This window comes from Lissotriton helveticus, chromosome 3_1 (genome assembly GCF_964261635.1).
Source record: "Lissotriton helveticus chromosome 3_1, aLisHel1.1, whole genome shotgun sequence".
NCBI classification, from domain to species: Eukaryota; Metazoa; Chordata; class Amphibia; order Caudata; family Salamandridae; genus Lissotriton; species Lissotriton helveticus.
In genome coordinates this window covers 1,063,083,975-1,063,110,325 of record NC_136061.1, presented here as the reverse complement: position 1 = coordinate 1,063,110,325, position 26,351 = coordinate 1,063,083,975, and positions in this window count along the sequence as shown.

Genomic DNA, 26,351 nt, shown 5'->3' with positions numbered 1-26,351 from the left:
GCTTTCTTTTATTTCGAAGCACACGCAGGTCCCCATCAACTAAATCAGCCCCCACCGCAGTGAAATCTGCCTCCAGCTCGGCAGCACACCAAAACGCCCGGTAGCCAGTCCAGCCCTTGCTGAAGTTTGTGTAATGTTATTGGTCTGAAGGATGAAAGTACGTGATAAAGAGATTTTGTAAAAAATTATTGTGTAAAACTTGTGGGGTGTGGAAGAGGCTAGAGGTGGATGGATAACAAGTGGACACTGGTCATTATCACCCAAGTCCATTTTAGCAGAAGCTTACAGTAAGACAAGAGCGACCCAATATTAGCTGCCCAAAATCAAAATATCTTGGGACTTTAAATGCGTCAAAATCCAATTCCTATGAAAGCACACCTTTTTAGAAGCCCATCAACTGAGGTTTAGACCTCCATGTGGAATGATGGTTTCCTTGTGTCCTCATGTAATTTCCTGGCCAGAGCTGAAGGCGATAACACCCTATTTACTAACCTTGATGTGCATTACAAAGTTCAACACGCAGTAGCTGCTTAGTAAGCCTATGTTTGTAGACTTCGTGTAAGGTGAAGTTCTGAAGGAGTTTGAGTTCTCTCTTACCAGTTGCACTAAGAGCATCAGTTTGTAGATGATATAATCATCCGAGACTAGCGATACATGTCAGGTTTCTGAATTTTAAGATCTAGGGGTGCCTTCAATACCAATTTTGTTGAACACAGACAGCCATGTGCCAGTAAGTGGCCCACAGGATGTAACGAGGAGCTTAATAGGACTAAAGCAGAGATCATCATACCAGGATGAAGTAAAACATGCCAGAATGCTAACATTCACCCTGAGCCCCCATGACTCGCACATTTTTAGGATGCCCCAAGTCATTTACATAAGCAGTAGAATGTCATGGGGACATTGGGGAAGCAAAAATGTATTTTGGGAAATGCCTTTCCCCTAAGGTCATCTGCACCTTCCTTTGGTTTTGACAGTTTAAACATTCATTGACAAAATACACTATAAAGGTAGTGTGGGTTCACATATATTACTTCCAGACTGGATTGGCCTACTGCCCTACTGGACGGCTTATTTAGTGTCAAGCTGTCCATCTACAATATGTGCAGAATACGATTGTAAGACTGCCACTCAACACTGAGAAATATAATGGCATCTCAACAGGATAATTCTCCGATTATCAGTTGCAGGTTTCCTAGTAGATCACATTTAAAATTAAATGTTTGCTTTACGAGTCTATTTTGCTATACAACTCCAATATTTTGTTGCTCGAATATTTACAGATGTGTACTTTGTGTTGATCTTGGATCAGGCAAACATAACCTAATATGGTTTCAAGGAACCCCCTTGCATTTGTTGTAGTGTAGAAGCTCGACAGATTTGACATTAAATACGTATTGTGGGGCCTGGCACATAATACTCGAATAAAACCATGGAGTACCTGGCAATGTGAGTGGAACGTGAATCCGCTGTTATAAGTCACACAGTTAATAACATTGAGTAATATATAGGCTTAAGTGTTAGAATTCTCTACCCGAAGGTTAACCACTAAAAATAAAGAATCTCTTCTGTATGTGGAAAATGTTTGAGGTAATGTTAAAGTTACTTACCTTCAATAACGTTATATCTGGTAGAGACTCAGTCTAGTCACAGATTTATTCACTTTGGAATTCTCCCCAACTGCCAGTCTGGATCCGGTTATTTTTCAGCAGTACCTCTGTGCGCCGGGGGAAGGCGTCTTATGACTCTGCAGTGACGTAGACTCCAGTCATGACGTCAGTGGAGCCATATAAGTTTCCTCTGGTGCGCGGACATCAGTTTCTTCTTTGAAACATCCGCGCCAAACAGGGAACCACTACAGAAACTGGTTGTGGAAGCAGTGTGTCAAGAAGATATAAAAAATCTTTGAAACCTTAATAAAGAAGAAACATCAAATGTTATTACCAGACCTGGTTTTTGAAGAAAAACACCAAAACACAGAGCTACGTGAAACCCTGTCCCTTGGTGAATAACCCTCCTATAAAGAAGGAAAACCTTACACTCCTACAGTCCATTCATCAATGGTAATGAATGGCATGGTAATAGTAAAACAAAACCTATGAAAACCACACCAAGCTGTTTGTTTATTAAAAGTGCCAATACAATGTATGAAGATAACAAACAAATACTTTCAAAAGAAAGAACATATAAATAAATCCATACGGCTCACTGGTATAAAATCCAGTGTGAAAGAGAACCCCCGCCCCAGGGGCGTAGCTAGAGCTTGTGGCACCCGGGGCTATCCCTCAGATTGCCGCCCCCCTTGCTGGGGAAAAAAGACGGCGAGCACTTGAGAGGTCAGAGAGACACGTGGTATCGCTGCTAATAGTTACCTCGATCATGCAAGTTACATGCATATACATGACACAGCCCAAGACTACACAGTTGAATACACCGGTGACCGGCAGTACAAAGGAGAGCACACACACTACACTGCATGATCTATCTGGGGACTCAGAAAAACTGCATGTGACATCCATCAGAGAGTTGCGTGAACAATTACAACACGAAAGGAGTGCATACCACATATCAGCCCTACTTGAAGTTGGAATGTTTGAAATCCTGTTTTATGCTGCTGAGGTTTTGAGAAATTTGAATTTTATGCTGTCTGAACAATTTCCCAAGGTAAGTTGGTCTTTGCCTTCCTTACAAGTTTGCATTAAATTCTGCTATGTGCGGTAGCACCTGGAACCACACTTATTGGACTCTTCAGTTTTGGAATGAAAACCATGTTCCCTTGATAAATGCTTTCAGGCCAAACCAACTAATATCTATCGGGGGAAATGGCATTTAGGTGCAGTAAGCAGCAAGATCTGGAGTTGGTCCTCATTACTGGGGGAATAACCACTCGTAATGAAGGATATAGCAACAACAACAACAACAAAATCAAAATACTTCCCTTCTACCGGCACTATCCTTTTTCAATCCAAAAACCAGACTAACATGTCCACTACTCAAATAAATTTCCTATTTCACTATACTAGTTACCCACTAATCCTTTATGGGTTCCGAAGTAGCATGCTACTCACCGAAAAAGCACATTAACATCTCAACATGGGTAGCAAGCGCTGTATAAATGCAAGCCTTTTTACCTCTTCTACCCCTTCGGTATCCTTCTTAATCCAAATAATTGACTAACATATCCACCACTCAAATGATTAAAAATGACTTTCATATTTCATTATACTAATTGAGTCTGTGAGCTCTGCCTCACGTGGTCTATCCCACCCTCCAGTGTGAAATGACCAAACATAAGTAGGAAAGGAAAAAAAGTGAAAAACGATTGGCAGTGCCTCACGGGAGTAACACCATGGGAGTCTGCAGACTGGTACTCGCCTACATCCTCAGGTTCTCATCATCGGCGACTGCCAACTCATAACAAAAATTGTGATTAAAGTAAGAAAAAGAAAGAAGATCAGTGCTAAGTTCCTAAATCTCCATATCTCCACGATCATTCTCAATCCATATAATTTGACTACTAACATATTCACCAATCACCTTACTTTCATATTTTCATTATACTAATTCACCACTATTCCTTTCTGGGTTCCGAAGTAACGGCCACTTGCCAAAAAAGCGCTTTAACACCCCATCAAGGGTAGCAAGCACTATATAAATGCAGACCTTTTTCCCTCTTCTATCCTTCTCAATCCAAATAACTGACTAATATATACACCCCTCAAATTTCTTTCACATTTTCACTATACTAAGTCACCACTATTCATTTATGTGTTCCGGAGTAGCGTGCCACTCGGTGAAAAAGCGCTTTGATCCCTCGTTCTGGGTAGTGAGTACTATAGAAATGCAATTACAATACAATACAAAAAAATAATTGCAAAAGTGCCATCAACACCCTCAAGCCACCAGACAAGGGGAAACCATGCAACCAAATTTAAATACATTCTTCCAAACTCCTGACCTCCACAAAGAACGTAGGTCCATATCGGTGTGTCAAAGGCAATATTGAAGCTACATGAAATCAAACCCACCTGGCCCACATTCTGTGTTAAACTAGACATTAGGTTAAAGTTGTTAAATATGAGGTGCTGCACCTCAGCCTCCTCTTAGATATGTTGCAGCTTTGACCAAACCACAGAGAGCAAATGCTGATTATGCAAGAAAACAGAAGGGGTTCATAAGAGGAGCCCGAAACAATTGGAAGGATATCAGCAAATAAAAGCAAAAATACTCATGTGTGCATGGGAAGCAGTTAGAAACACACGGGAAAATGACTTCAACCCCATTATTATTCACAGAACAATATGGACCTCACAGACCTCCCCAGTGCCCAGTTGGCAATGTTCTTCTGTGCTGTAGTGTGACATTGTATCTGAGGTTGAGGCAGGCTAAACCAAGGTAAGAAGCCATGGCAGGAGTAGAGTTTTGGCTTCTCATGGGGGCTGGGATTATCAGTGAGACTGAGTGGGGGCCCAATTCGGTTAAAACGGAGTAGAGACCAATGCCCCTTTGTCCAGATCTAGCCTAGACCTTTTTTTCTTTGAATTGTTCTTCTTGAAACACTGCAGAGCTGCAGGCTTCAAAACTGGTCACGGATCATAATACTTGCTAGTGGTACAGTTTATGTGCAGCAAAGCATTATGGGAAAGGAGAGACCTAGTACTTCACATTTTCAAGTGACCCTTTGACATCAGTGACACCTTCATCAAGTTCTGCTTTTGTGACAAACAGCACTTTTCTTTCTGGTCTTCTAGGATCCACAGAAGCAAAGTGGTCTTGGCTAAAAAGCCAAGATTGGATGAAGGCGTCACTTATGACAATGGGCAGTTAACACGCTTACTACTTTCATAGTATTAGCAGGAAAGGGTGCCATTTTACAGATTCTTCCACCGAGAGCAGGCACCTGATCATATAAAAAAAAACCTGAGACGTAAGCACCGGTTCTGCGCCACTGCACCATTTGTCCACAGACCTAATTAAGATCATTGAGAATTCATGATGTGATTGTGCACCCAGACCAAAGGGTACCCCCCACCCCCCCAAGCTCTCTTCAAACAGAATAAATCTACATGGGAAAGTTCTGTGGCTGTGATTTGTAACTTTTTAAAATCTTGAAATGCGTCTTTGCCTTTTCTACCTGGGATTATTTTTTAGCCGGAAATGCAATGCTGTTTTTACACCGCTTTTTGAATTTTGTAAATATGCTAAATGCACGCTATTTAAAAGTTTATGCTTTTAATTAACTAATAAACTATTACTAGTCACTTGAACTGTTCATAGACATGACTGGATAACATGGATGCGCTGTCCTGGGGCTCTGGGGAAAAAACCGACAGACACACACACACCACACGGAGACACACACACCACACGGAGACACACACACACACCACACGGAGACACACACACACCACACGGAGACACACACACACCACACGGAGACACACACCACTCAGAGACACAGACACCACTCAGAGACACAGACACCACACACACACCACACAGACACACACCCCACACAGAGACACACACACCACACAGACACACACACCACACAGAGACACACACACCACACAGAGACACACACACCACACAGAGACACACACACCACACAGAGACACACACACCACACAGAGACACACACACCACACAGAGACACACACACCACACAGACACACACACCACACAGAGACACACACACCACACAGAGACACACACTACACACAGACACGCACAAAACACACGCCACACACAAACATATATATACACACACACACACAGAGTATGGAAGCCCTATTGTGCAGGGTTTCAAACAACTTTGCACTGAACTAATGTTATACATGAGTAACATCTTAGAAAGATGATTCCGCGTTTCCTGCTACAATCATATGAAGGAAGGAGACAGCACAATGCTACACCATCCAGAACAACAGTAGACCTCACCACCGCAGCAAAGTGGCACACAACAAACATGACAAATAAAGCAAGTCTCTGTTCGGCTTGTCTCCTTGGGCACAAGTGTAGGCTGGATCTCCAGCAATAAATTCACTACTGCTCAATTCTTCATTTCAAAGATTTAATCTTGTGTTTAATCCATGATTTATAACACGATCCATAATGTTAATTCACATCATTTGAAATCTCATGGTTGTCATCAATATAACATTAATTCCATTATTAGCATGAAGTGGCCTCCCAATGCATTTCGGCGCAATTGCGCCTTTATCAAGGAATCTGTGGATCAAAATAGGGGTAATTAGTACTACTTTACTATTGCCAACCACATAGTGCTAAATCTAGCTACTAACTTAAACACAATCGTTGCTAAGGGTAAATTTCACAACAGTTAATGATTTACATCACTCACTATTCATATTGTCTACTGTATATATCTTTGATACACATTGCACCGCATTGCACTCTAGAATAATATGCCCCTTATAACCGTAAGCTAAAATAGCAACATAAACACTCAAAGGGTCGTGTGTGCGTTTCTAAACATAAGGACGCTCAGTGAATATATGGGAAGTATCTACTAACTAATGCGTAAATGGGTGGGGTCTCCGTTCGCAAGGAGAACGCTGAAAACTATAGCGAAGTGCGGAGTCCTGCTGTTTTTAATACCGCTAGCAATTATCGAGATGAACTCACTTACGAGACATCTTCAAGTAAAACTACGTTAATGCTCCGTGAGATAAAACGCTAATGTTACTCAAATGCCGCTTACCGCTATTCAAAGATTTGTTGCATGCCGTTCTGACTGCTACTTCGCTCAGCTCCGTATGTCCAGTACGGAGTCGGGGGCGGAAAATTCTAAAGAGTTAGTGGGAGTGGCTCTTGACAACGCCTAGGCGCAGGGGATACTGGGACTTGTATTTCTGAAGGAATAGGGGGTAGAACGATAAAAAATGATTAACCTAATGTACCATGACAAGAAATACGTAATGTTCACGTTGGACACAGTGCGTGTAATTACAGATAACATAAAAACTCCACTCTTTCATTAAGCCCCCCCCGGTTTTAAAGTTTTTAAACGATAAATCCAGTGATTTTCTCTCTTCAGGACTTGTGCTTTGTTGTTTATGCCTTCATGTTTATCCACAATTTCCAAAATCCGTGCTTTCAACTGGGTTATATTGTGTTTGGCTTCCATGAAGTGTGTAGCTACCGTTGATTTGAGCATTTTCGTTCTAATGTTGCTTTTATGCTCATGAAGTCTCACTTTTAGTTTACGTTCTGTGTGTCCCACGTAGTTTAAATTGCACGGGCAACTTAAAAGATAGATAACGTTCATGGTATCACACGTTCCATTAACTCTTAAAGTGATTTTTTCTCTGGACTCTGGAGGTAGTAACAAGTTACCTTTACTGATGTTAGTACAGTTGTGGCAGTTCATGCACGGTTGAGTGCCTTTGAATCTTATATCACCCAATGTCTTGTTTTTAGGCTTCAGTAGTTGTCCTATATTCTTGGACCTAGTATGAGCAAACAACGGTTCTTAAACAAACGCTCCTTTGAAATCCGGCTCTACGCGTAGAATTGACCAATGTTTCCTGATGATGTTTTTAAATGATTGGCTGGAAGTGGAAAATGTACTAACGCATGTAATGCGTTGCTCTTTAATTGACGGATTACTGGATAGTAAATCTTCTCTACTAACATTTTCAATTCTCTGTCTTGCTTCATTCAAAATGGGCTCGGGGTAGCTCCTTCTGTGGAATCGTGCTTTCATTTCGTCCATTTGTTCTTCAGCTTTGTTTGGTTCCGAGACGACTCTTTTTACCCTCATCAGTTGGGAATAGGGTAAGTGCCTTTTTAGTGATGGTGGGTGATGGCTGTCGTACCTGAGTAAATTGTTGCGGTCTGTATTTTTTCTGAACAGAGTAGTTGTGAATTTGTTTTCTTGTCTAGTGATCGCTACATCCAGGAAATTGATAGTTTTCTCATCGATCTCCCATGTAAACTGAATCCGATCATTTATTTGGTTGAGTTTGATAATTTCCGGTAACAGTTGTTCCTTTGTGCCTTCCCAAGCAATAAAAATATCGTCGATGAATCGCACGTATAGTTTGATGTGTTCCTTCCAGATGTTTTGACTTAAAATGTTGGTGTCCTCAAAGTCTCTCATAAAGATATTTGCGTATGTCGGAGCTGCCGCATTGCCCATGGACGTTCCACTCTTTTGTACATACCATTCTTGACCATATTTGAAATAGCTATGCATCAAGGTAAAGTGTAGAAGTTCCATGAGAAAGATTTTCATTTGATCCTCATAGTCACTGTTCAATAAAACTTTTTCTACTGCCTCAAGACCTTACAGATGAGGAATTGACATATATAATGCCTTGACGTCAATGGTAGCCATAACTATTGGTTGCTCTTTGGTGATTTGGATCATGGTGAGTTTCTTTAAAAAGTCAGTGGTGTCCTTTATGTATGACTTGGCTTCCGTAGCAAAAGGTTGAAGGTATTTATCCAAAAACTTACCGATCGGTTCATGGATACTTTTACATGTGGATACTATGGGTCTACATGGAGGGTTTTTGAAGTCCTTATGTATTTTAGGTGTCATGTAGAATGACGGACTGCGTGGTTCACTTTGAGTCAGGTATTGCTTGGTTTTCTCTACAATTGTTCCGTTGTCCATTGCTCTGTTCAAAATCTGTGAAAGTGTGTCTTGTATTTCTTTAGTGGGATTTTGTTGTAATTTCATGTAAAGGTTAGTGTCTGTCAGATGTTCAGTAATTTGAGGTTCATAATATGTACGATCCAAGATAACTAAGGCACCACCCTTATCCGCTTTTTGACATATCACAGTGCCATCTTGACTAATGTTTCTGATGATGTTCATTTCGTTAGATGGTATGTTAATATGTTGTTTCTTTTGGCTGAATTCAAGTTTTTGTATATCTTGTTTACAGAGGGTTTCAAATAGGTCTATCGTCTTATGGCTAACTGGAGCCATATAGGTGCTTTTGGTTTTTAATCCTTTCAGTTGGTCTTGATTTTTCACTTTTTTTCTCTATGATTACATTGTCAAAAAAGTTTCTCAAGCGTAATTTTCTAGTTAATTTGAACAAACTTATTTCCAGTTCTAGAGCATCAGTTCTAGTGGTGGGTATGTAGGAGGTTCCTCTTTGTAATGTTATTGTCTCCTTCTTTTTTAAGGGCTTATTTGAAATGTTAATGACCAAATTTTCTTCGTCGAATTGTCTTGTCATTATCTCTTCCTCCGGTTCACTTGTTTCGTTACGGGTGGGTCTTTTTCTTTTCCTATTACTGTGACTCCTCCTGGGTCTTCCCTTTATGTCTTGGCCTGACTCTAAAAAAGGCTTCTCCACTGCTGTTGTAGGGGTTTCTTTTGTTCTTTTTTCCGTGGTCTGTGTGTTTCTTTGTTCTGAAGTTTCGCTCCCAGTGGAAGAAGTGTCTGTTTGTGAAGTGAATCCTTTTGCTTGACGTCTTTTAGCATAAACCTCCGCCCAGGAATATACTTCATTCAGCTTATAATCTAAAGTGTCTCTGCGGTATTTTCTAATTTTTCGCTCATTAACTTCTTGCGCATGTTTAGCTAATTGTTGCTTGATATCCTCCAATGTTTTTTCTATTTCTTCTGCACTCATTAGCTTGTTCAATTCTTCTTTAACTGAATTTATTTCCGTATTTAACTCCTAAAGTATCTTTGACAATTCCTCTATGATAAGTAAAATTCAGTCCAGACTACATTTGTTCAATATAGCGTACCATTTTTCAACAAAAGGTTTACTGTTCTTGCATAGAGATGGTTTGAGAGGGATCCTGAGTCCCCTTGGAATCCATTGGGCTTTATGATATTTAATCATGGTGCTTGCATGGCAAACATGCACAGAAATATTCTTGCCACACATTAACCCCTCCAGAATCCTGCTTTCGTGATACAGTGGAAAAAGTCTTTGCATCAAGAATTGCCAAGTTCCCCCAAGGACATATGTCCAGTGAAAAATGTTCTGTGCTGCAACCCCTGGTGCCTCGTCACTTGAAGGGAGCTCTAGGGCTGGATCAGTAAACATTATAATCTGGCATTATTCGTGTGCCTGGTGGTAAATTAATGCAGTGCTTAATATGAGCAAGGGTTTTCATCGTAATCTCTATGAAAGGGGATTTGTGGCGGAGCCTAGGTGATGAGCCACCCCTCTGAAAATGCTGCTCTCCTCTTTTACCTCAGTCGCTCCAGGGTCTCACTCTATGGCAGGCAGGAGTTAGTTCGAACTTTGTTGACTTCTACTGCACTGCAGCAGCCAGCACAGCAAAGCGCCCAGCAGCAACACTGACAATGCCCCAGGCAAAAATGTACTCCTCACGAGAGCACGTAGTGGTGACGCTTGTGACGCGTCACTGCTACGTGCTCATCGCGAGGGCTGGCCAAAATGATGCCCAGGGCCGTCATTGGTAGCGCTCATGCGCTACAAGATTGACGGCCCTGGGACGGACCAACAGTCAAGCAATCTCTAGTCAAACAACGCGGGACGTCGCGGCGGCATATTTGGCGGCACTGCTGGCGCTCTGACTGGCGCAGCAGTTACATCGCAAGCAAGCAGATGAGGACAGGTGCGCGCTGCTTGCACTTTCAAACTTTAACTGCCTGGACCGAGTGCGCGGCACTGTTGGCCCGTTGCGGCGGCCTTTATAATTTATTTGTGGACACTCACTGACACTACTGTCAGTCACAGTAGTGTCAGTGAGTGTCCACAAATAAATTATAAAGGCCGCCGCAACGGGCCAACAGTGCCATGCACGCTGCCACCCCCAAGATAGTGCTACGCCAGTGCCCCCCATTACCGACCCCACACATTTCGAAATGGGTGATATGGCAACTTCTCAGCAAAACCTATGTGGCCAGGGGCCAGGCGATGTTGTTTTTTTTTGTTTTAATCTCAACATTAGTTGAGAGAGTGATCACCGGTATATAAAACCAGTACTGAAAAAGGGTACAACACTTACCTCATAGGTCATTAGCAGAGGGGGGGAGGATGGGCAGGGAGTTAATGAATCTGCAGCTAGACTGTCTCCTTACCAGATATTACACTACTGAAGGTAAGTAACTTTTACATGTGATAGAAACATCTAGCCAAAGATTCCTTAACTTTTGAATTTAGCTATACCTCCCTGGAGGAGGGTCTGCAAACAAATCCTACAAAAGTCTTCAAAGAGAACCAGCTGGTCATAACTAACAACTGACCAAATGCACGTAGGAATAGCAGAAAAAGAGCTTGGCTTTTGCTAGAATCCATGATCACTATCAGAACATTGAAAACAACCCTACAGGCCCGAGAGAATCGTCCCTCCAAAGGAAAGTGGAAAAAACTTTTAAAGAACCATCTTTCAGTTATCAGACATTATCCTCTGTCCCCAAAAGGAAAGAGACTCAAAGGCCAAAATGCCTGAGTGCCAAACAAGTCATGAAATCTGCATTCTTTACAACAATAAAGATATATAGAAGAAAAAATTGTCCCGATTAAAATCCAAAGGACAGTCAGAACTAATTCCATCATACCAAGATGAATGAAACCAAAAGAAATATAAACAATAATACCTCAATGGCATAATGAATATTGTTTGAACAAAATTACCAATTGAAGGTTACATAATGCATTGTAAAAAGAATAGAATGACGCTAAAAGATTTAAATGTAATATTGATATTCACCTATTACACCAGTTGGAAAAAAAACGTTGTGGTCTGACAACTCTGAGAACTTCGCTTGCCCACATATACTGCAGGACCGCACGTATCTATAAATCCTGCACCCATATGGCCTTCAATGCCATGGTCCAAAAGTCTGAGCATGTCTCTGAGCCATGGGTACGCTCAAAATACCAAGGCAAGTGAAAGAAGAGACTTAACCACAACTCCTATTAAAAACGTCTTCTTGTGCGTTAAAAAAAAAAAAGTTCAAATATGTGTATTGCAACAGGGAATGCACCTATTAGTGCAGTGTCAAAATATTAAATAAGGAAAAAAATAAACCATAAAAAGAAATAATACATAAAAATAAATCCTTGTTAGCAAGAAGCTCATGCAACAACACTTGTGATATGAAACACTTCTTGAGGCGGACTTGCAATCAAATTGCAACGGCCATGATTTCCCAAGGACTTGACAAACACAGAGAAAATGGATACATACCCAAAAGGACAGGTAATGTATAACTTGCAGGCAGATGCAAAAAGCATTGTGGGAGAATAACAAGAGCAGCTTCCTATAAAGCCTAAAAACTCCAACCATGAACTGTATGACCAAAAATAGATAACTAATCTGCATCTAGAAGTCTCCATCAGATTGTTTCTGACACTACCTATCACACAGCGTAAGATACATAGTTCAACCCATCATGATCTAAGAATGAACAAATGAATTACCTATCCCCTCCAACAGAGGAGAAGGCCACTTAACTCATGTTTTCCAAAGAATACACCATATTCTGAGTTTACCTGCACAATTTTCCAAGAAGTGAAGCACTTCTAATAAAAATGTAGATCTGCTGTCCGCTCAAAGCGAAAACAACCTGCACCATAAAACACATTGTCCAGAAGGACTTTAATGAAAGATGACTCACAAGAACCTGTATACAAAAGAATACAAAGTGTAGGTCAAAAATCCATTAGCACCATAATAAATATGCACACCACAAGAGTAGTGAGGGCATACTACGCTTATTACTCTGAGTAAAGACCAGAGCGTCACTATATACCACACTTGCCACTGGCATACCAACATGTCCCTATGAGAGACAACGAAAGGTTGAAACCCTGCGCATTTTAGCATACTGAACTGCTTAAAGAAGCTTACATCAAAAAATCTTCCATACAAGACATGTCTCTTGACAATAACCTCTTAAGCACAACACTTCTCCTCAGATGCCAAGGGACAAAGGGAAACTTCCCTCGGACATCTAAATCAATACCAGCCTAAAATGGTACTGAGAATAAAACATCTGCTCTTGCAGGAAGACCAAGTGATTAAACCAACAACAGACATGTACATTGCCCTATCAAAGCTAACTTGTGTATAAAAAAATAGCCTGCATCTCAAGTATAAGGGCAAGTTACACCAATAACAAACAATGAAATTCTATGACTCTGAATAGCACTGTCAATCATGGAAGCCTCTTAACGCTACATCAGCTTGACTCACAAAAAGATGGGCATCATCAAATGGCATGTTGACCAGAGTTAACTGTACAGCTCTAAGAAACCCGAAGTTGCTAACCAAGCCAGATGCCTTAATGTCCCTGCCAATGCCATGGTGCAACCTACAGAGTCCGTAGTGTACATAACACACATTATGGTAAGCCTAACAGCCTACTGACCATCTTTAATCAAATAACCAATCTTAGAGCGGAGTTTATCCGGAAGAGATGGCAACATATTATGAAGCGAATCTCATAAAAGCATGGGAATATCGCACTGGAGCACAAGCCATATTTGTGGATCTGGAGGCTGAGCTTGCAAAAGCAAAGATGTGTTTACCACATACGTCACAACTCCTAGGCTCCTTACAACCCACTGGATTCATGGGTATAGAATCTATATCTTGTGAAGAAGGCACAACTGGAGTCATCAAACTACGTGTGGAAGGATGTCTACGAAGACAAACAAGGTAACCAGATGGAGACTGGTGTCTACGTGCAAAATCCAGGTCCACTGATACCCCTGACTCAGGCTTGGCCCAAGTACTTAATAAAATATCAAATCAGGCCTCTCCAAATTAAAGAACAGGTTCTTCCCCAGTCTGTCCCTGAAAAATGACCTTGAGCAAAGGGTCAGTGGACCTTTGGATCACCTAAGTGACAAGTTTAAAACTGCAGCCACTTTCCTTAGCATGTCTGCAAAGGAGAAACTTTCCTCCATAGCAAGACCAGGGGGAGAAGGCAGCCCTGAAGCTGGTGAGGAATCTAGGCCGAAAGCCTCTCCCAGAGCAGACAACCAGCTCTCCTCCTTCTGAGCCACATTTATGTTGGAAATGGGCTGAAAGTGCCCTGCCTCAATCGACAGCGGCTGTCTTTCGACAACCTCTTCTTGAACAAATTAAAACCTCCCTGTTCTCCTCAGTTTGAATAGTCGACTCTGCATCCAACGTCGTACAATGCCTACAAGGAGGAGGAGAAACCACTTTGACCGCCGCCTTCTATGTTGAAGTCAGGTGATGGAAGTCTGTCGTTCAGATACTAAAGGACTGTGGACCTTCAGCAAAGCGGCATCAGCTGACGTTTACCGGTGCCGACCCCTTGACTCCAACAGCTCAACAATCACAGAGGGCAAACTCTCCTGCGCCCCACTCGCCTCCTTGGGGCCTAAAGGCGCTCCAGAAGGAGATGAGGTTATAATATTTCCTCATCTGAGCCATCAACGCCCTGGCTCTCAGAAACACTGGGAGACGTGGTGCGGAGTCACGAATGGCCTCCTCAACCGTTGAGCGGGAGGAATCGTGGGAGACTGCGTCTCCAAGCAGTGAAATCTGAGAATGCTGTGACTACAACTGTCCCTTTCCTTTAGCCTTTCCCAGAGAACGAAGTCTTCCAGACTGGCTTCAGCTCCTAGATCGATCCCACAAATGCTCTTCCTGAGCTGATTAAGACTGAGGCTGGAAAGCCTCCAAGGACCATGACACACGCGGCCCCATCCGCTTCTAACTTTGCTCCTTTAGCGACTTTGGTTTTAGTTTCTGGCAGGAGCCACAATCCTCCACGCTGTGGTGCTCTTCTAAACACCACAATCAAATTGTATGCAGGTCCATCACTGACATATGTCGGCTATAGGACCCACAGGGCTTGCAACCTGTTTACATTAGACAGTCACACTGATCCACCAACACAAAGTATCGAAGCAGGTAAAAAAATCGACCAGAGGAACCGCTTCTCCCGATGCGCGTTACAGCGCGGAAAAAAAGAAACTGATGTCCGCGCAGTGGTAATGCTGAAAAATTTCTGGATTCAGACTGGCACCTGGGGAAAATTCAAATGTTAATCAAGCTGTGGATAGATGCCTGTATCAGATGTCTGTGATTATGAATTAGCTAGGGGAGGTGTTGCTCCTAGAATGAGCTATGCTGAAGGGGCTATTTTATTTTCTCATATTAAATACCTTTCCTGATCAGTTTATTTTTAGTTTCTCCTCCCTCGATTTTTAGAAGAAAATATATTTTACTACATTTTATAAAAAACAAATTTTACTTTTTTTTCGATTTGAGATTTACATTGGCTATCAGAGCGGATATAATGGGCAAATGGGAATGAAGTTGGGCTGTTTAGAAATATTGAATTGAGCAAGAATGATAGGCTCCTGTTTCGCAAATGTTAATTCTTTGGTAATTGTCCAGTTTTCAGATGAGTAGTGCCTAGACAACAGGTTGCGTTTCTATATGTTGTTAAGACCATCTACATGACAACGACTTAACTTAACTAGGCATTTCTGCTTTTCTCTGTACACTATACATTCATTGTTTAAGGTGGACGAGAAATGGTCCTGACCCTCTATTTCCTATTTGCTCTTTTTATGATGCTCCAAATTTCAGGCACACGTTTTGGGTAAAGCTTACTGCAGTCAAACAATGTTGTAAAAATGGCACATCCCTGGAGAGCAGGGCTAGAACTGGAGGTTAGAGGTCTAAAAATGCGAAACACCTGAGAAAACTAGCCATGTTGTCGAACTGTAAGCCTGCCTTGATGGTGGCATCCTTATTTTACTGAAATCTGATCTTTAATCTACCTATTTATTTTCACATCTTTAACAACTGACGTCCATATCTACTGCTTATCAGGGGAGGCTCCTCCACCAGGGTGGAAGAGCGTCGCCCCACTGCTTTCTCGCAGTGCGAGAAGCAGAAACATTAAATGGTAATAACTATCTTTTTATATTTCTGCTTCTTACCCTGCAAGAAAGCTGAAGGGTTTGGTTGAGGGAGGGCGGGTTAGCACGGCTGGGAGGGGGAGGAGTGGTATGCCCACTCCTGAGTGAGCATGACTGGTTTGGTCAGCCCTCTGGGGCCAACCAAACCAGTCATGCACTCTCTGCCCTTCTCCATGCAGCCTACATGGAGAACAGGGCAGGGCCATTAGCCCCTGGCTGGGCAGCATCCTGACCAATCACAATGCTGCTAGCAGTGTTGTAATTGGCTTAGCGGTGGCACTGGGAGCCTGGCTGCCTGCTTCCTGTTCCTGTGGAGCAGAGATGATGCGGGACCTGGCTGACGGGAAGGTAAGTTTAATTTTATTATTAAATTAAGCCTGCCGCCCCCACCCTAGAGTCATGCCGGCCACGAGGCCAGAGTCTGGCAGAAGCAGAGTGGGTAGGCGGGCAACCTGAACTTCCAATTATAGGACATGAAATGCAGCCTTGCGGCTAGAGCTACTGAATTTGAAACTGGGGAACTAGGTTTTAATCCTGGCCTCCACAAAATATCCTGTCTTTCTTGGCAAATGTTTTCAATATGTTCCCGGTGCCACAAAAAAAATGTCTAACTTACTTTGTGCTCGTGTAAAATTGTCTAATGCCATAGGGCCAAGTTTAAGCTATTAAAAAAAAAAAACCTGCAATCAATAATAATATAAAGATGATGACGAATAATGTGCCTGATTCATTGGGAAGCTTACGGTAGGAGTGGGAAGCAGACTTAAAAACGTGCAAAAGTAAACGTTGATGCAGTGCTGGTATATCCACTGGAGATGACCATCAGACGACTTAGTCTGCTTAAAAGTTTACAGCGTGCCAAGTTTAACCAATTCCATTGTATGCCAGGGACCTAGCGACAAATGTTATTTGAGGGTGACATTCCCTTTCTTGACACAGATTGCTGTATTGGGAATACCAGATAATTCAGATCTACCTAGATATTACCTAACATTGTATTTTCAGGGACAGACTATAGCAGAAATCTACTTCAGTCAGTAATCTTTATTCGGCATTTGAATAACACCATAAAAGTACAGCTTTTAAAATATACAAACATTTCTTTAAAACCCAACACACTTAGTCCATCAATTCATAGAAATGGAGGGAATTAAAAAGACTGTTTTCTCACTTCTCGATACAATAACAATTATGTTCCCATAGTGGACCTTAGACTAACTGAGGTTCTTAAAAAATGTGTTACACAAAATAAGGTGAGGGGATCTCTAGACATTTATAAAAAAAAAACCGAGGGCATCTTTTGCTGAAATAAAATTAGCCTTTTTTTATAAGATCAATTAAAAAACGGCACCTGGGCATTAAATAAAATGGGAATAGTAATACAAAGTGAAGGGTATCCTGCGGAGATCGACGATCGCAGCCACAGGGACTCTTTGACTCAACTAAGTCAGTAAAGCCCACGGGGTCAGCTAATAGATGGTGAAATAAGTTGAGTCTAAAATGCGTTAATAAAAACCTGTCATGTGGATTATATACAAGGGCAAGATAGGGCTCAAGCCCACTACAGGATTTTACTCTTGCATACGTCTGAATGGTCTGCATGTTATTTGCGTGAGCTTCCCGTATAATAGCTTTGTGTTTGACAAGTTTCTCATTCACTTTTGCTTGATCCAATTGGATGATACTTTGTGGGTTTGAAAACAGGTTTCCACAACCGATACCCTCAAGGCCCCCTTTCACGTATTTCAACCAGGGGATGGACAAACCTTTCTCCCTGCCCATGCAATCTACAATTATTTGCTGGGTTAAGTTAGCTTCCTGGTTAAAAAGAAGTTGAGGGCTGGGCACTCCTTGGTTTATATTATTGTATGCTCTATTTATGATTTTTCAAATGCGTGCTGCTAAGGTAAGCACAAAGTCCAGATTGTGCTATTCAAACTACTCGCAACTCAAGTGGAACCCACTTGACCTTATGCGCACTGTTGCTTACCCTGCTGGGAGGCTAAATATATAACCGGTTAACATAAATATAATCAATCATTTTACCAACGGCAACTAAACACCATTGCTTAAAGCATTGATTTATTCATCATTACTTTACTTTGTATTCTTTTTAGAGTGTAAATTCAAGTTTCAACCAATTGCATATTCATTGATTTACATTTTCTCAAATTCTTCACATGTACAGTTACTATTTATTCAATGCCCTATGCATTTCGAGCCTCTTGGCTCTTCATCGGGGGCTGAATCTGCAAATTAATCAAATACCGCTAGGGACGCTGAAATTAAACGGGATTCAGCTGTAACACAGTTGAATCTTCTTGTGGTTTTAGGTTGGACAGGAAACGGCACAAGTTAACGGAAACGCGAGATAATAAAGTTAGCGTTGTGAAGGTCAGTACTCACGGAGCCCTAGAAAGTTTTGGGTGACACTTTAATTTTAGCTTGACTTTAATTTCAGCGTCCCTAGCGGTATTTGATTAATTGCATGACCGGAGAAAGTCACTCAAGGGGTAACAACTAGCGCATGTAGAATTCTCCACACATTTTGCATGTTTAAAACACAGCACTCCCACCACGTTCCTCAAAATCCCTTTACCATATCTGATATTATTGAAGTCACAGTTGAACAGCATATGATCATTTTCACACAGTACCAAGTCACAATGTGTAAATAGGCATGAACTGCATTTTTGTATACGCTGAAGGAACACAATGAATAGTATGTATTTTGTTTGTTTATTTGCAGATTCAGCCCCCGATGAAGAGCCAAGAGGCTCGAAATGCATAGGGCATTGAATAAATAGTAACTGTACATGTGAAGAATTTGAGAAAATGTAAATCAATGAATATGCAATTGGTTGAAACTTGAATTTACACTCTAAAAAGAATACAAAGTAAAGTAATGATGAATAAATCAATGCTTTAAGTAATGGTGTTTAGTTGCCGTTGGTAAAATGATTGATTATATTTATGTTAACCGGTTATATATTTAGCCTCCCAGCAGGGTAAGCAACAGTGCGCATAAGGTCAAGTGGGTTCCACTTGAGTTGCGAGTAGCTTCCTGGTTAACCCATAATTTTAACCAGGCCACCAATGGCCTATTTCTTTCTCTATCTTCCAGATACTTACAGCCTAGTTCCTCATGTACTATTTGAGATGATACACCTTGAGGAACTTTTAAAAGCCTCCTCAGGTGTTTATTTTCCTGTATTTGCAATTTGTCAACATTCGCCATCCCCCACAGTTCAGCCCCATATACAGCTTTAGCAACAGAGACCGAGTTGTACATAGTCATCATTTGGTCGGGTGACCAACGGCTCAATCGACGACCAAAATTCATGATAGCGCCAGAACTAGCTGCTAACTTATTTCTGTGCCCCTCAATCAAAGGTTTAAAAGTCAGATTCTTGTCAAATAAAATGCCCAAATATAATAAAGTCTGGACTTTTGCCAGACTTGTAGAACCTATTCTGTAGTTAAAATGTTTCGCATTATGTTTTGGGCCCACCTCCATGACATGTGATTTCGTTATGTTTGCGGATAGATCTAAACTACTCATGAACTCAACAAACCCATCAATCGGACGCTGCAGACCCAGTGGCGTACGCTCCAACAGGACTGCATCGTCTGCATAAAGCAGAACAGGCACTGGTCTGTTTCCTATTCTGGGGGAGTCCACTTTTAAATTAATTTAAAAAACTTTCAAGCCTGTTAATATAAATAGAAAAAAGAAAGGGTGCTAATATACATCCTTGCCTAACCCCACTTGTACATTTGAAAGGCTCGGTCAGACCTCCCTCCAGGTTATACCTCACTTTTGCAGTGGTGTTCTGGTGGAGGGCTCTCAGGATGTGAATGAGACCGGCATCAGCACCAAGACCCGACAGTATAGCCCACAGCTTCGATCGGTTTACACAATCGAATGCCGCAGCCAGATCCATAAAGGCCAAATATATTTTCTCATTACTGGCCACTGTATACTTTGTGACCAATAAATATAGATTTAAGCACTGATCCGTCGTCGGATCTACCTGGATATTACCTAACATTGTATTTTCAGGGATAGACTATAGCAGAAACCTACTTGGTCTGTGAAATGGGTAATGCAGTTTATCCATCCAGGTTCCAGTGGTGTAGTGATGCTGACCAGTGTATGCCATCTGAAAATCAGTGGCATAAAACAAAATGGCAGGGCCCCCCTGCTGAATATAATGAGGGCCCCATGAGTCTTTTATATCTTAAAGATATTGCTTTGGCTCAAAATATCAAGGACTCACTTGAAGGTTTAGGGTGCCCCTGGAGGGTTAGGGTCCCCCATGTGTTAAGGGCTGCTGGCGTTTGCATTATTCCCCTTATGAAAAGGAAATTTATGAAGCTGGGGGTGCCTTGTAAGTCTGAAAAAATATGGGTTCACTAGGTGCAGCTCTGTGGTTTGGTGATGGAAGGCACAGCCGTCCATGCCTGAAACAATACTCCATTAGCCGAGTGTCCGTTGTACACAACAATTAACCTACATGAACTCAGTTGGTCAGTGTAAGTATTATTTCATCCGATGTATTGCACCTCCCCTTCCTAAGTTTAGTATAGATGCCAAACCGTAATATTATACTGTTTTGTTGTGATTGTTATATGTGAAAAAATAAAACCAGTAATAATGTTCTATAAAAGGTGATATTTGTATTTTTCTGATCAACTGTAGGCAAAACTACAATTGTGCCCTCCATCTATTACTTTTGAGGCTGTTCCTAGATTTTTAAAAAGTGAGCTCATTCTAAATTAATTTATTTCTAAGTGGACCAAGTTACAACAAGAAGCACTTAAACATTTATCTTCGATTTAAACTATGACAAAATCGGCTGATAATGGGGAAACTTTCCTATTATGTATAAAATAATATATGAGCAAGAGCCCTTCCGCCTTGAGAGCGATGTGACCACTTACAGAAATATAGATTCCAAGGCCTACCAAGACCTACAAGTGATTATTGATCGTTAAGTGAAGCCAGACGTAGGAGATAATTGGATTTCAGTAAAAACGAATACATCATCCATCCAACGGTCCTGCAGGGTGCCTCTTTTCTACAATCTTTCTAAAATATAGGCCCTCGATCTTACAAAGCTCCCAATTATGTCAGGCGTCAGCTTGGACTTGGCAGCTTTTACCCGATTTGCCATTTTTTTTTCTTGAACTAGCCCATTTTTTAAACGAATGTCTATAAATATGATACCACTTACTTTTCACAGAAATGTATGACTATCCGCGTGTGAGTTTACTGGAACTAATAGAAAAATTAATAGACTGTCTGAATCATAAAAGGTTGTTTATGAATCCAGGGTGCTCTGCGCAAACACGAGTGAGGAAAAATAAAATATCGAAAAATGTTGCAAAATGATCTAAGCCTAGCCCAGGGAAATCACTGACTTCTGTACAGATGACTGTGCACTTTTAGGCAACCAGGGCCCTTTGTATTTGTGCGGCGAGAAATTGGGTCAGGGAGAATGATCAGACGATTTGTGAGAGCTCCTATTTCATCTTTCCCTATGCTTGTTGCATAAGGAAACTATATGCGAGCCACGCACGGAGGAATTTGCAAAGCGAACGAAGCTCACATAGTACCCCCCCCCCCACCCCCTGCCTGTCCATTGAACTACTAAACCTTGCGTCGTAAGAACCTAACCATTCATTCCCCCCAGTAAAAGCAAAAAATAATAAAATATCCTGATACCTGTTTCTGCCGTCCAGTGGGGTGGATAGTTTGGGTCCTCCTGACACCACCCCCCCCCCCTCCCCCAACGGTGATATTTACAACTTGGTTTCCTTTATAGTTTTAAATATCACCGTTGTCACAAATGTTGTCCTTTGTTTTTGGTTCCGATGCACACTGGGGACACTAAGCACTATTTGCTGTATATATGTGAAAACTTTGTGAAGAATTGATAAAAAAAGGTACATTCTCAACCACAGTGTATTTGGTTTCCTCCTTACCTGACATACATATGATCTATTTTTTATGCCATTGCGCAGTATAAATATCAGTATTATACATTATTTTTGCCACAAGAACCATTGTTTCTTGACATACATTAACTACCCTGGTTCGTTGTGAGTGGGGTTCCCTTGTTGTTGTTTCTTGTAATTATGTAGACCGTTTTTGTTCTGACTCGATTCTCCACAGTATCCTCATATTGAGCGTTCAATTTCAAAGTTCCTGCACTATTATTTAAACTGTAGATTCTGCTATGGGGCCTAGTAAGAGTAAGTACTGTGTCACCAGGGCATAACTACATGGGCATTTTAAACGTGATTTACCAAACATGGTCTAGCTGAAGAAATAGGCCTGTAAACCTATCTATCAATTATGTGGTGTATAGAACCATGGACGTCATTGGAGAGTAGTCAGCAGGGCCGGACTGGAAACCAAAACCGGCCCTGGCAAAGTGCTAGCCCCCCCCCCCCCCTCCTCGGGGGTTGTGGGTGCCGCCGAGCTCTTTGCCGGGCCAGTTTTCGGCCGATTTTGTTACATGGCCGATTTTGCAAATGGCCCTGTAACAAAATCGCCCCCCAGGGGCCCAAAACCAGCGACCCCACCCGTGCGGTGCACCGGGGGATTGCCCAGTGCCCGCTAAGGCCAGTCCGGCCCTGGTAGTCAGGGGTCGCAGTTGTGATCTTTAGCTTGCTCCCTGCTGCTCCTGACACTTCCACAGAGGGGCAAAACCTAGGGTTTCGATTCTTCACGGCCATGTAATCTGAAAGAATAAATGGATCCATGTCTGTCCGCAAAGGCGCTGCAGTGGCCTGGGATTGGGAGGAAGGCTGAATTCATTGTAACACTGCAGTTAGAGAACTCGTGCTAGATACCACACATTAAAAAGAACATCCTGCTATTTACATATTTGTTCGGAGCTTAGACAGTAAGAAGAAATCTGAACAAAAATTATGAATATGAAACATGTTTTATTGCAAACGGGTATGTTAAAAAAAATCATTTATCACAAGAGAAGAAGTATGAAGTATAAAAGTGATTGTATTCTTTGATTGTCACAAACCTGAATGGTGAACCTGGTGAATAGTTGATGTATCAATACAGCGTCGTTTGAAGATATTTTTGCAACAAAGGGTGCGCATGCTCTAGAGTCCAGAATCGTTCACCATGACAATTGGAGGCAGAAAAGTTTAGGGGGCAGGGAGAACAGACACGAACGCTGTGCCACCTGGGAATATATAGGAATAATTAACAATGTGCAATATCTCAAGCTTGGTTTGAAAATGGTTAAATGACCGAATCCTAGATCCGAGTAGAAAATTCGGAAAAAATTGTAATTCCAAAAAAAATGCTTAGTTACTGTCCATCACAATACCAATGAACCATAACCGGACAAATGTAATTGGAGCTCCATTAAAACTAAGATAAATATATTATATGTTGGAAAATCGCCAAATAGGAAGCCTCGTCTCTCAGTCTAGTTCATGTAGAAGGTTTATTCATCAACAGAAGGGAATGTAGGTTAAATGAAGTGGATATTCTACAATTATTACAATTTGTTTTCAGCTACCGTCAGACCACAGAATGAAAGATGGGGGAGGGGGGGGCTTGTGAGAAAGTGCCACGAGAAAAGTAGTCCTTGGCTGTTGGGACTATTGAGAAATACTGGGAAATATTTCACCTTTGTAGAGCACTTTGACATACGTTTAAGGCTGTGTCTGTGTGCATCCTATAGGTGCATTTGTTTTCGAAACAGACGCCTGGCGGTATTATTTTCTATCCCCAAACATCTGAAACTGGGCTTGCATGGCAGTGATCTTTGAGAATTTTCTCTGATTTGGCATTTTCAATGAAAGTTTCAGGCAGTGTTGGATTTAATCCTACGGCTCATTTATAGCATTAACCAATCAATATAAAACAAAATCATGGGATGCCAGACCTGGCCCGTCCACACTCAACGGGTGACATGGAAAATTTGAAATTGGAAAATCAGTAGGATTGGCAGAGTATTTGATTACATATTTTCTCAAGCTTGGAAGCAAATGCTTTTCTTCCTGAATTTGAAGAGTTTTATTCGCTACATTAACAATGATCATTAATGAGGATATGTAAAACTGGCATAAGAAACCACATTTCCAAGAAAAGAGGACCAGAAATCCGACAAAGTTTTACAAACAAACTATTTCACTAGGGTGATGCCAGGTTGAAAACGACTTGCTTGCCTACTGGGCCTTTCTAAGCAAGGGAATTACAACCAATCTAGTGCACTTACACCAAAGGTGGTATGCAGGAATATAGGACACAATTGTATTAATGTCGAGTCAAGTCACGCCAGGGACACTTGTATTGCGCACACATCACTCAAGGAGTCTCATGGCGCATGCAGACGGCTCTGAACGAGAACTGCTGGCTTAGTTGTCAAATAGCCATGTTTTTAGCTTCTTGCGGAAGCAGCTATGGTCCGAGATGGAACGTAGATGTAAGGGCATTTTGTTCCAGGATGCCCGTCGAGAAAGGAGAAGGCTTTACCCCCTTTTCTAGCCATTTGAATTCTGAGGGGAGTAAGCAGAGCATCATTTCTGGATCTGAGTGCCCTACGTGGCTGATACCAGCGTAACTTTCCTGACAAGTATCCTGGGCCAACTCCGTACATGTTTTTATGAGTCAGACAAAGAGTTTTAAAAAGAATCTGTTTTTTCACTGAAAGCCAGTGAAGGGTTTTTAGACATGGATCCGAAGAAGATCTATATGGAAGATCTAAAACCAGCCTAGCAGCTGTGTTCTGCAGAATCTGAAGTCTGTTCTGAAGGTTTTCATTTATTTAAAGCAGTAAGGCATTGCCGTAATCCATCCTGTTTATGATCAACCCCTGGACTAAAGGCTTCCGCGCCTCAATGAGGATCCATTTGAAGACCCTCCGCAGACTACGCATTACTCCAAAACAGGTGCCAATGATGTGGTTTATTTGGCTTTTCATGGCAATTGTTTGTCCATGTAAAAGCCGAGATTGCGGACCGTTTCCTTAATAGTTGGGCAGGGGCCTAGATTGACTGGCCACCAATTATGTGCCCAGTGTTCTGTGGCCTTGCCATGGAGCATAATCTCCGAATTACCACTATTTAATTGGAGGTGGTTAGATCTCATCCACCAATCCACATGGGATAGGCAGTTTTGGAAACGTTTCTTGGTTTCGATAGAGTCCAGGCCTAAGGTGACCAGAATATGCATATCGTCTGCATACGATATGACATCAAACCCGTAGGCTCTGATCACTTTAGCCAAGGGGGTACAGGTTAAAAAGTGTCGGGCTCAGGATAGAGCCCTGTGGTACTCCCATCTTCACAGGTCTTTCACATAATATGATGTTTCCCATCTGAACAGTTGCCACACGGTCGGATAAGTAGCTTTTAAACCATTTAAGGGCATTTCCTCTGACACCAATCTCCCAGAGCCGATGTTCTAAAATGCTGTGGGAGATGGTGTCAAAGGTGGTGGACTGGTCGAGCAGGACAAGGATGACTGACTGATGTTTGTCTAGTGCCAGCCTGATATTGTCAGTGACTTCGACCAGTGCTGTCTCAGTGCTGCGCACCGCCCTGAAGCCAGACTGTGAAGAGTCTAAAAGTCCATGTTTCTCAAGATGGTTGACAAGCTGTTGGTTAACAAGGGATTCCAGGCTCTTTCCAAAATAGGAAAGCAGAGAGATGGGACGATAATTTAGGAGAAGTTTTGAGTCGGCCGTTGGTTTATTTAAAATAGGTCTTACTCTGGCTGCCTTCCATAATACAGGGAAGTCCGCCTCCGAGAGTGACCTATTAAAAAGACCGGTTAAACTTTCCAACAATACCGGAGTGATGGTGACGAAGAATTTTGGAGGCACAGGGTCGGTGGGAGAGCCAGATTTTATCTTCTGCATGACGGATGTAACTGATTTGGTGTCACATTTAATAAAATCCCTCAGAATGTGGGGTGGGTCAGAAGACATACAGGGCATATCTTCAGAAGAAAAATTGTTTTATTGAGATGGAGAATGATGGATGGCAATAATTTTCTCCTCCAAAAATTTAGAAAGCGAGTCAGACCATGTCTTGAGATACGGGGATTGACAGCTGGATACTAGGAGTTGTAAATTCCTTCAAAATTTGATAAAGCTCTTTTGAGGAATTTTCTGCCTTATTTTTACGATCAATGAGAAATTATTTTGTTTGCCAATTTTATCTCATTAATGTAGTTGCAGTGTCGTTTTGATATTTTTCACGGTCGGCTGGATTTTTGCTTTTGCGCCATTTACGTTCTGCGGTTCTGCACACGAACTTTGTCAGTCTTAGTTGATGGGTGAACCAGGGGGCAGTTCTGGTCTTGATCTTCACATGACTGATGGGGACAATTTTGTCAAGTGCGGTCAAAACCGCTTTATTAGGACTATGTGCCGCCTGGCTTACACTAGCTTCTTGACTTATCTGATCAGAGCGGAAATGTTTTAG